The sequence below is a fragment of the Anas acuta genome, chromosome 2 (assembly GCF_963932015.1).
Source record: "Anas acuta chromosome 2, bAnaAcu1.1, whole genome shotgun sequence".
NCBI classification, from domain to species: Eukaryota; Metazoa; Chordata; class Aves; order Anseriformes; family Anatidae; genus Anas; species Anas acuta.
This window is the reverse complement of record NC_088980.1, coordinates 130,784,572-130,796,876: the sequence shown is the minus strand read 5'-3', so window position 1 is coordinate 130,796,876 and position 12,305 is coordinate 130,784,572.

The following is a 12,305-nucleotide window of genomic DNA, read 5'->3' as shown; positions in this document are numbered from 1 at the left end:
AAAGAGAGAGATAAGATGCTCCATAACATCTTTTTAAAGCTTATAAACATCAACCTTTCAATACAGTTCTGTAGATGATAATAAAGTATTAGGATTGACACTGTCAGAGTCCCACCTAAAACAATACATTCAGTTTGAATAGATAAAACACGGATGACTGAGTTTTTATTGGGTGTTATGAATCTGTTGGACAAAAAGCTTGTGCTTTACCAAAAATAGGAATAATGAATATGACTCATGACACTTCAAGTATTATGTAACCAAATAAACAGCACATAAACAGTGACAAAAGACTTGGTGCATAGTCATACTCCATGTTGTCCACAGTGTGTGCCACTTTTCAGAGGCCTGCTGCTTCAGATCCAGGGTCTACCTATACACGCTGTAAATACTCACAGAGCTGACTGTGAACTTCCACAGTAGCTCTTTATGTGCCATACAACAGACCAAATGTTCCCTGTGCTTACACCATCTGGATTGCTTTTGTCTTGTGGCTATTTTTCTGTCAGTGAACTTTTCAGAATTTTTCTCTATCCAGAAAAACTATGCACAAAATCTCAGGTAAATCTCCACCAGAAACCCAGTCCCAGCATCTGTCAACCCCTTGGAAAATAAACTAGAACTGGCTGCAGAGTATCTTCTTGACACTGTGGATGTAGGAAGAGATTTAGTTAGGTGGTCTTAGATGAACAATGAGGGTAGCTGGAAAAAAGCACTAAAAAAAAAAATATTGACAGAAATCCTTGACAGCACAGCTCCTGCCTGAACACCAGCAGGATTCAGAGCAAGCACAGAAATACAACCATAAAATGGACTTCAGGATGCATGCATTTTCTGGCCCGTGTTTTAAAACCCTAAATTATAGAGCACTATGAATGTCTCTCTGTGAAGGAAATTTGTGGCACTGCTGCCATTTATCATCATGAGAAAAAGCCCAGATTTCATGTGCAAAAATATCCCACTGAACTCATAACCAGGGAAAGACTAAATAAAGGACCCTTGATGGACATCTGGGAACGGAGGTAGAGAGACTCTAATTTGTCCATAGGATTTTTATTTGGTGAAATTCCATTGCAACAAATCCTCATTGTGTTCCAGCTTTTGTTGTTAAATCTATTTTTATTAATGTGGAAAATGAAATAATCTCAAGGCCCAGGAGTAATCTGTTCAGTGTCTCACGTACACATGCCGTATTTTCAGATTTGCTGAAAGAAAACAACACTTGCCTTTCCAGAATGCTCTCTTCCTTACCTTCACCCTGCAGTGATTAATTACAGTTGAATTTCAGCTCTTTGGAACTGAGAATTTATAATAGAAATACTGTGCAGTGTGCTACTTTCGTCAACTGTGTATCCAGACTGGGTTTGTTGCAGTAGGTTTACGTGCAAGAACTGAAGCCGCTGAGGATATTTTCAACCTTCTAAGCCTGCAGAGATCTTGAGTCATGGTATTCACAGGGCTGGTGGTAGGTACAGCAGTGTGCAGGAGGAAAGCTCTGTGCTGCAAAGCTGACTTTAACATGAACACCTGGCTCTAACCCAGATTCCCTCAACAGTTTCAAAGGGCCAAGAGCCCTCATTCTCTCCAGCAGGGCTCTGTTGCTCTTGCAATCAGTGTCTCATTTCTGACTGCTGGAAAGTAAAAATAGTGTCATAGTTAATGTATGAGCCTTGGGTTTTATTTCTGATTGTGCAGCTTTGAAAATCACTTTTATTTCTGTGCTTGCTATTACAAAACCTGGTCTATGGAGCGATGTCCCTGCCCATGGCAGGGGGATTGGAATCAGATGATCTTTAAAGTCCCTTCCAACTTAAACCGTTCTATGCTTCTGTGATTCTACAAAGTGTTTGATTTTGTACACACTGCTGTCCAGAGAACTAAAGCAACTCAGTTACATGAAAAAGGACAGCACGATAGACAGGGGAGTCAGTCTCCTAACCATGACATGGAAGCAAGTTGTTGTCCCTCAACTGCTCTGCTGTGGTTTGCTTCTCTATTGCTTTTGGCAATAGTTTTTTGGCAGTAGCTTTTATTTTATTTTATTTTTTTTCCTGTCATGAATAGTGCAAGGGCTGTATCATAGCATCCAGTTTATCCCAGGCTCTGTATTTTTGATATGGGGAACATGAGATGGGAATGTATATTGAGAGGTAGATTTTACAGGGGTCATAGCAGAGGATAAGAGATAAGTGGTAAGAGCCTGTAGGAGTTGGGAAAGTGCGTGTTGTATGAGATTTGAAGTAAGGTACAGGGAGGAAAGTGTCAGTGGTTGTTGCTGTATGAATTTTGCACATGAATCTCAGTGACAGAGGGAAAAAGAACTAAGGTATTGAGAAAGGTGTGAAAAGTGTGGGTGACAATTATCTGTCTCACAAACAATTATTTTCCCTGCTGGAATCTTAGCATATTGTCAGCTTTAAATATGCCTCAGAATTTTTCCTGATAAATCAAAAGGAAGGTGCTGGGCAAGAGGGACTGATGCTTTGATGGTGTCACTGCAGGTTGTGTGTGTCAGTATAGTTCTCCATTCATGATGTTTTGCAATGCTGCCAACATTCACAAATTATTTCCAGCTTAAAAATAATATATCTAAAAACATCTCAAGAGGAAATTGTTATTTTTCCTTGTCTTAAGAGAAAATACTGATGGGATTAAAAAGAAGATAAGGTCTTAAACCTCTCTTTCTGGTTGGTGAGATCACTTTCTTTGCATTTACTTGTATGTTGTTAGTACTCTTTATTTGGGGTGTTCAGACCAAGGTAGGTCAAAATTGCTTTATTGATTTGCAGATATCACTGTGAACACTTACTAATAATGCATTACTAATAACACTGGGGTGCCAATGGCATAAATATTTGTCTGCCTACACTGCACTGCAGAAATAACATGTTTAGTCAGTTTTTCTTTTTCTCTGATTATTTTCTAGCCTTGGCTGACATGGTAGCATAAGTTTTTACAAAGTGCTAGATTTCCTTACCTGACAGAACAGGCAGAAAACAGGTTTTGAGACAGGATGAAAGAAGCATAGTAACTTTTTTAGATACCCATAATGATCTAGGTCACAAGATGTATGTATGTAGAGTACATACCTATTTCTATCAAAACCCCTCTCCCTTAAATTTGGGCTCTTAAAGTTATTTCTGAATTATTCATTAAATGCAGATTAGACTTGCTGTCTTACCTAATCAAGTTTGCAGGCTGTGAATTTCCTAAGAGTCTAGCGTCATTAGCTCTTCAGTCATCGGGAAGGCAATGTCTAGGACTGATGGTTGTCTATGACAGGACTGCTTGTTACTTAGCTTCCTATCTCTCTTGGGCAATTAGATTCATTTGAGTCCTTGAAACATCCTTTAATAAAGCTTTTTTGAATGGCAAATGTATGGCTTCTGAGATGTAGGGTATTTTTTGCTGGAGCAGACATATGACCCAGTTTTAGATATTTCACTGTCTATTATTAGTAAAGAACATTTCAGAAGGTACTGTTTTGATCAAAGTGAAAATGACTGAAGACAAAGCTAAAGTGGCTATTAACTAAATACAAAATATTTTGCTTGGCTTGGTATGGATTATTTGTTTTGCATGACAAGTAGTATATGGATTTTGTATTTTGGTCTCAGAATGAAAAAAAAAAATAAACACTTATCAAAGATTTATATTACTGAAAGTATAACACATTGACAGAAAAAAAGGCTTTTCCTTCTTATGAACTGGAGCTGACATTTATCACACAGACAGATATATTTCAGTAGCTAGACACAACGCCCAGAGTCTAGTAACACATTATTCATATGTTGTTGTTATCATATAACATAATTATTAATTGTGCTGTTGTTATTACACTAATTATTACACTAACATAAGTATTCCTCAGAATGAAAATCATCTCAGTATCCCACAAGATTAGATTTTTTTTTCCTGTTTTCTATTTTTCTTTCTGAAAGGTGAAGATTTTTCAGTCTGTCTTCCTTTAACCTAGATAGCTGTGCAGTGCTTGCAAAATCCTCTGAGAAATAAAAATGGATTTTCATGTGGGAATGATCTGTTATTTCCATTTACCTGGGAACTTTACAAGGATTAGATAACTAGATGGAAATAGAGATTTACTCAACAAAAATCAAGAACTGGATCCTGCATATTGCTTAAGAGCATAATTAGGTCTCTTCACATCAACAGTCCCACCAGCCCAGCTCACCCCTATTCAGACAGAAGCCATCTCTGAATCAAGAAATGGAGAGATTTCAGCAAGGCTAGTTTTATCCTGTTACCTGTTAGATTGTGAGCTTGGAAAACATTTGGAAACTCAAGGTCCTAGTATGGAGGTCGAGGTCATGCAGACATCATCTGATAATCATAACTTCAGAGTACCCTATATAGGGTACTCTGGCTGCCTTGTAAAGCGGGAATCTGTACTACCTGTGGCTTTCTTGTCCTTTAGGTTATATATATATATATTATATATATATATATATATATATATATATTATATATATATTATATATATATATATATTATACTGTGTTTATAAAGTGAAAACAGGCACCTGAATCACAAGTCCTGAAAACAGCTTGTTACGCATGGTAATGGGAACAATATGGTGATGTACAACATAGTACTCATTTTGTGTTCATGTCCTCAGGGAACCTCTGTGAAGCTAGAGTAAAAACAAAGAGTATTTCTTCTGGCCACCTTTACTATAGGTGATTCCTCCATCCTATTCTCTTCCAACTGTTCCTCATGATAAAACCCTAACCTGAAATCCAAAGGAATGGGACACCTGGCTTTTCAGGTATTAACTCCACCTCTCATGGAAGAGAAAAGGGAGTGTAACGATACAACGGAATTTCGGTCGATGGGTGGAATTGCTCATGTCGGTGATAAGCCACACCAGAGTTTTCATGATCAGGCCCTAATTTGTTATATTTCTTCCCCCACACTCTTGTAAAGTGATGAGTTCTTTTCCAGAGAGAGAGAACATTAGGAAATGCAGAGCAGAACGTGATATTTAAGAAGTCACACCAGGGACATTTTACTCATTTGGGGATTACTGCATATTATATCTATTTTTTTTCATTTGCTGAATGGCTGCTTATGTCTCTAAAATTATTTAAAATACCTCAGTTTCCAAATGCTGTCTGGGTATGATTTCTGTTACTAGTCATAGCATTTAGGAGAATCTGATGCATTTCTGCAGAGTAGGAGGAAAATATGTTTACCACCCTCCTTTAAGTTGATCTGCAAAATGCTACCCTTTCAAACCTTCTCCAGGAAGATGTTATGAGTGGGGATGATTGTTTTCAAGCCACCTTTCACGCACACACACACACACACACTGTTGTTTCTCATTTCTTCAATATATCTATTTTTCTTCTCTGGGCATGTTTATTCATGGCTCAAAAACAATGTAAAAAAATGCTCAGTGCAAGTATCTAGAGGTCTTTCAATTTTGATTTAGATTCAAGGAATATATTTCTTAAGAGTGGCATCTGAAATTAATGTAATTAAACTATTTATAGAGGACTTTTTGAAGAAATACAATTAATAAAGTGTTTAAGAAATGCATTGTCCAAATTACAACATCCTGCACCACCTGCAATGTCATGTGATCATCCCATTAAATAGTCTTATGTTCTTCCTGTATTAATTTCTAGTAAGCTAGTTGAAGAAGAATTGAGGCAGAGGGAAGAGGAAGTTCTTGTCTGTCCTTTGAGTAATTACAAAAAGTATTCTGCTGCTACACAGTCATGCAAAATGAGCTCTTTGGCTGTCCTTGCTCCTTCCATTTGGAAAGGGCACTCCAGTTCCATGGTCTCTTCCCTGCTTAGGTACGTGGTAGAAGGCCAGCTGTGGAGCAGGGTAAGAGAGACATCCTTACATTTGCCTGCTTTTTCCTCCACATTTTGGGTGGCACATGGTCAGCAAAGAGGAGTCTTGGTTAGTCATGGATTCTGCGTCTTCCACTGATGTACCCTGAATGTGGAGTCCTTCCATATCACTCTAAGCCTTCATGTTTTGGAGTGAGTTGAGCCTTTGGGCTGGCCTTTAGCTGGTTATGGTCTAGTAGATCGGCATTCAGGAGAGAGACTAGTTCTGCTTTCTGTGACCTGTCAGCCTTGATATGTCTGTCATGCCTCTCAGAGACACCTCTTGTAATCTTCTTCTGTCTGCATTAGCCCTGGTCCAAGGATTCTACTGGTATCAAGCCACACATTCTTTTTCTTTTGATCTTGGGGCTTCACTGATAGAAGGTGGTCAGTAAGGCTGTGCAGTAAACTTTCCAGGTCCTTGAATGCTGAATGATGTTACGAGACTCATTAAAACCTGCCCCTCAGGAAAAAAGTATTAATATCCACCTGTCTGCTCTAGACACTTTTTTAATACATATTGTCTCCATGTATTACTTCTCTGTTTTAGGGTATGAGCTCAAAACAGCAGTGATTGCTTCTTGTCATACACATACATGATGCCGCACACAATGCAATGTTATAAAAACAGTGCTTATATATACTGTCTTTTTCAAAAGGTCCTGAGGATATCTTTGTATTGTTTCATATGGTGCAGTGCTGATCATAACTGACTCTCTTCTGGGATTAGGAGCAACATTGCTACACCGCGTCAGCACTGAGCTCTGCCTGAGCAAACCACCAGTGACATCCAGGCAGCACAGCTGCCCTTCATCCCTTCACCGTCATACTGAAAGAGGAAGCAGGGCAGCACCACAGCTTCCAGTTGCAAAGTAGATTAAAAATATATCAGTCAATGCAAAGAGCCGCCACCAGATGCTGTCTGTGTGAGATGCTGTGCTTTGGAAGAGGAGGTGGCTGATGTTAGAGGGTCCATGGGAATTTTTCAATAAAGCCACTGCCTGCACTTTCATCGCTGCTTGTTTCTGTGATATTTGATTTGACACAGCTGTTGCTTGCAGGGCTTTTCTTTGAAGGGTTAGGAAATCCTAAAGCTGTCATTTAGTGAGTGATACTCTTCTATAAACTGTCTGGACTTCTATAAATATTGCTGACTCCATGCAGAGCATTATTATCTAATCTCCCAGGGAACATCTCTAATCACAGTCTACCCGCCCTTGTCAATCTAGGACACATCGAACCCTTAGAAATAGCAGTGGAGAAATCATAAAATGTTCTAACACATGGAGCTGGCAGACAAGTGCGAGACAAGATCACAAACTGTGCAAAATGAACAGTTGCAACTGAACGTGCTTCTCTCTTCTCCCCCATCAAAGTGGTAGCTGAGTGACTATGACTTCAAATTAACGCTGGCCTTCACAGAATCACAGAATTGTCTAGGTTGGAAGAGACCTTCAAGATCACCTAGTCCAACCTCTGACCTAACACTAACCAACCCTTCACTAAACCATATCACTAAGCTCTACATCTACACATAGATGTAGACACCTTCTTCCTTTCCTTTTTTATTTATTTATTTTTTAAAGTATATTTCCCTTTCATCAGAGCTGCCTATCTGACTGTAACACAATTACCTGCAGTGGACAAAACATCAAATTCTGCTTCATGATGAAAGTGGTCTATTTTTCATTATGGATTCATAAACAGTTTTCCAGTTTAAATAGGTCTGATCATGGTGTTAGAATGGGTGTTGTTTTAAAGTCTGACTGTGCAACAGTTCAGAGGCCTAATTATAACTTCTTTATGTAAGTCAATAATAAAGGAGAATAGAGGTCAGGAAGAAGAGCTGGATGGTTCTATTCACATGTATCTTTATCAAACTCATTCAGGAAATGGACCAGGAATGCTAGGGAAATTGCTTTCTTCATCTCTGAGTTGGCCTTAGCATATATGTCCTCCTTGAAAACACCACCCATCATGCGAGTGTAACTGCAAGGAGTGAATTTGTGATCAGACCACATACTGTTTTATGTTGGAGAAGGTTTTTGTGAGGATTTTGGAGGGAGGGTCTCAAATTTTATCCACTTTGAAAGAAAACAAATAAACAAAAAAAAGAAAAAAGAAAAAAGAAAAAAAAAAAAGAAAAAAAAAAAAAAAAGAAAAAAAAAACATTGTTCCCTGGTAGACTACACAAGTAAGACATTCATCAGGCTCTGCATGTATGTCATGTGTATGACATACAAACACCATCTTGCATTGTCTGCTTGAACACAATATACTTCATAACCAGCAGATGCGAACATACAGCACTGGCAAAATTCCAGGTACACAGACTCATGCAAACAAGATGATAAATATACGGCTGATTTTGGTTGTCTTTGCTGTTGTTATTTATGGAGCAAACTTGAAGTGTGACAAAAGTTGATCAGAACAAATGGAAAAACATGGAGCCACATCTGGAAAGACCAGACTCTTTCCAGCCTCTGTTACTTTTGAAGATTGCATTCAGTATTTCTGCCCCAGTGAGCTGATTTTTGGTGTGAAATAAGGGTATCACATGATAAGTTAGTCTGATATATGACTGCACTAAGGTGACAGAAAATTACAGAAATCAAATTGTCCATCCTTTTACTAGAGGCATGCCTATTTTCTTACAATTAGAAAAAACCTACAGTGGTCTCATTCTCAGTGAATGATTCACACCCTGGCCTACAGAAACTACTTTGCAAGCCTTATAAGCAGCAGCTTTTTGCAACAGCAATTCCCTATTGCAGCACCCATACTGAACTCAGTCATGTAATGTGACTGAGTTGTCCTGAGGGCGTGTTCCACAGGCATCAGCGTGCACCTATGCCTGACCTACACTCTTCTGTGCCTCATCATCTCTTCAGGGTAGTTTCTTATGAGCCCTGTGGAAAGGTCGACTCCAGAAGGATTTTAAATAAAATCATGGCTGTTGTCATTATTGCTTGCCTGACTTATAAAAAACAAAACAAAACAAAACAAAACAAAATAATTAATAAAACAAAAATAGCACACACACATGCCAAAACACCTTCCGGGGAGGCTGGAATACCTGTCCATGTTACAAAGAATGTGTTATGCAACTGAGTGAACTGTTACAGGATGGAGACAAGGATTCACAATTTTCACCTTATCATTAGGTTAGAGGCAAGTCACATTCACCATAACACTTACAAAGCATCTAAGTGCTGATTTTGGAATTCCAGCTGGGACAGGGATACTTAGATGTAGAGCACTATAACAGCTAAGAGCGTGGGTGGTTATCAAGCACTGTCTGGTATCCCCACATCTGACTAAAGCTGTCACTGTATAAACTTCAGGGCAAGGAACATGGCTGCTTCTCTTGACTCTGCAATGGTACAGTGACTGCTAGGTGGCTTAATTCTGTCGTTGGCCTCAAGAAACACCCCAGCAACATTTATATGCTGTAAAAATATGTGGTGGATTATTTTAGGTAGCTTGTTCAGTTGCCTTACACCAATTCTAAAAATAGTGCTCCAATTTTCCCTTGGCTGGGGTCACCTGGCCTCCACAAATGGCCACACAATAGGGCTGTCTGTTTCCACCAACAAAAATCCACTGTGTCTAAAGATGTGCTTCTGCACAGGCTCCAACTTGAATCTTGACATTGCTGAGGAGCTGAGCGTATTCCTTGCCATCCTATCTAGACTAAATGAGGCAGACCTCTTTCCCCTTACAGGTGCTGGCCATGACATTGGACCACATACCAAATATCATCAGAGAACAATGACGGCAATCTCACTTTTTCTTCAATTCAATATGTCTAGAGTATGTAATAGGGTCCTCTTCCAGATGGAGTTTTAGTCCTGTTATCTACAGAGTAATGTCGTATTTACAAAGCTGAGACGGTCCTTCATTAGTCTTGCCTTTGGTAGGTCAGTATGTGCATGGCATTTTCACTGAACCAGCAGAAGAGAGTGCAAATTCAGGAGTGAAAGCAAAAAATACAAAAATAAGTAACTTTCTAACATAGTAACATCTGGCACCAAGAGAAGAGAGGGATGGTTTAAGTCATAATCTCACTCTTTGAGTATGAAATATGATTTCACGAGTAGTGTTCCTCAGGGGTTGGTACTGGGACTCTGGTGCCATTTCACATCTTTGCTGGTGATGTGAACAGTGGGATTGAGTGCACCCTCAGCAAGTTTGCCAGTGACATCGAGCTGTGTGGTGCGGTCAACACACTGGAGGGAAGAGATGCCATCCAGAGGGACCTGGACAGGCTTCAGAGTTAGGCCTGTGCAAACCTCTCGAAGTTTTACGAGGCCAAGAGCAAGGTCCTGCATGTAGATTGCAGCAATCCCAAGCACAAATGCAGGCTGGGTAGAGAATGGATTGAGAACAGCCCTGAGAAGGACCTGGGAGTGCTGGTTGGTAAGAACATCAACATGAGCCAGCAGTGTGTGCTTGCAGCCCAGAAAGCCAACTGCATTCTGGGCTGCATTAAAAGCAGTGTTGCCAGCGGGTCGAGGGAGGTGATTGTCCCCCTCTGCTCTGCTCTTGTGAGACTTCACCTCCAGTCCTGCATTCAGCTCCGGGGCCCCCAGCACATGAAGGACATGGAAGTATTAGAGCAAGCCCAGAGGAAGGTCACAGGGATGTTCAGAGGGCTGGAGCACCACTCCTATGAAGACAGGCTGAGGGAGTTGGGGTTGTTCACCGTGGAAAAGAGAAGGCTCTGGGGAGACCTCATTGCAGCCTTCCAGTACCTAAAGGGGGCCTACAGAAAAGCTGGGGTGTGACTCGTTCTCAGGGAGTGTAGTGATAGGACAAAAGGCAACGGCTTTAAACTAAAAGAGGGTAAAGTTAGATTAGATGTAAGGAAGAATCCTTCACTCAGAGGGTGGTGAGGCACTGGCAAAGGCAACAGTTGCCCAGAGAAGCTGTGGAAGCCCCATCCCTGGAGGTGTTCAAGGCCAGGCTGGATGGGGCTTTGAGCAACCTGGTCTGGTGGGAGGTGTCCCTGACCATGGCAGGGGGTTGAAATTAGGTGATCTTTAAGGTCCTTTCCAACTCAAACCATTCTATGATTCTGTGATTCTATGATTTATTTTTGTAATTTCAGCATTTGTTAGAACTTCACATTTCCAGATTTTTACCCTAGCCATTAGGCAGAAGTTCACATTCGTTGTCATGCATCGGCCTATTTAAGCTGTACAGCTACCACTGAGAATACCACCTCTCAGAAAGCTTTATTACCTACCAGTTAGGATATCGCAGTTGTCAGGATACAGGTTCAAATTTGAATCTCTGAGGCTTGTACGTTTGTTTTTTAATGTTGGAAATGCCATAACATGTAGTCCTTATGCAGAGAGTAGGATTGCCACCTCTGAGTGCAAGTTCTGTCATGCACAATTCCAGGAAAACGGGAAGTTAGTGTTTGTGACAGCAAAAAATGCACTTTGCTGCAGTTTCAGCGAAATTGCTGACATAAGTGGGTCATAAGCCCATATGTCTCCATCCATACATACTCCAAAGCTGTATGGACACAGGTCTGGGAAACCTGCTCTAGGTGACCCTGCTTAAACAGGGGGGTTGGACCAGATGACCTCCAAATGTCTCTTCCAACCTCAACCTTAATGTGATTCTGTAATTTTGTGATTCTGTTTCCTATCAGCTTGCTTCAGCAGCTTTAAAACAGAATGTGTTGGATCTGAAACTCTAATTTTCAGAGGTGTAACGTCCCCTGCATTTTTAAGGGACACGAGTATAGTACTCAAAAATCTGGGTGACAGTCAGAAAGGTATTCAAACCACCGAACACAAAAAATTTCAATTACTCAACATAGCTGTGCTTGGAAGAGACAAGTACCTCCAGAGCTACATTCAGAAAAGCTGATCATAGAAAAAATGACCTATTGAGAAGAGAGATTTTGTTTCTCTGGTGTGTTTTTTTGTTTGTTTTTTTTTTGAGGGGAGGTGGGGTGGGATTGGTTGTTGTTGTTTTTAAATAGGAAAGCATTTCAAGGAGGGAAATTTGGCAGAATTTTCTGAAGATTTTTGGATGCACTCTGAGAAGGCTTCATTCCCATCTCAATTCCTTAAGATCATAGCTGCTTGGAGACCTCGCCTTTCCATCTGATACCTTATAAATTATAAAGTTATCCCTGATGTGGTAGGAAGCTCATCAATAAATTGTCTTAGAAACTAGTAACAGAATCCAGTCAGATTAGAGTTTTGAAGATGCCTTCTTTCACAATGGCCAGAAGCCTGAAAAGGAGAATAGCCTCTTACAGTATTGCTTGGATCCTATGTATTTAGACCAGATTTACATTTAGGTATTTATTGCATACATGTTCATGACATCAAAAGAACTCAGCTGATACATCAATGGAAGTTATTGGAAGCTATTGTCTTACTCAGCAGTTTTCCTGTTGAAAATTCTTCTGTTGAAATCATT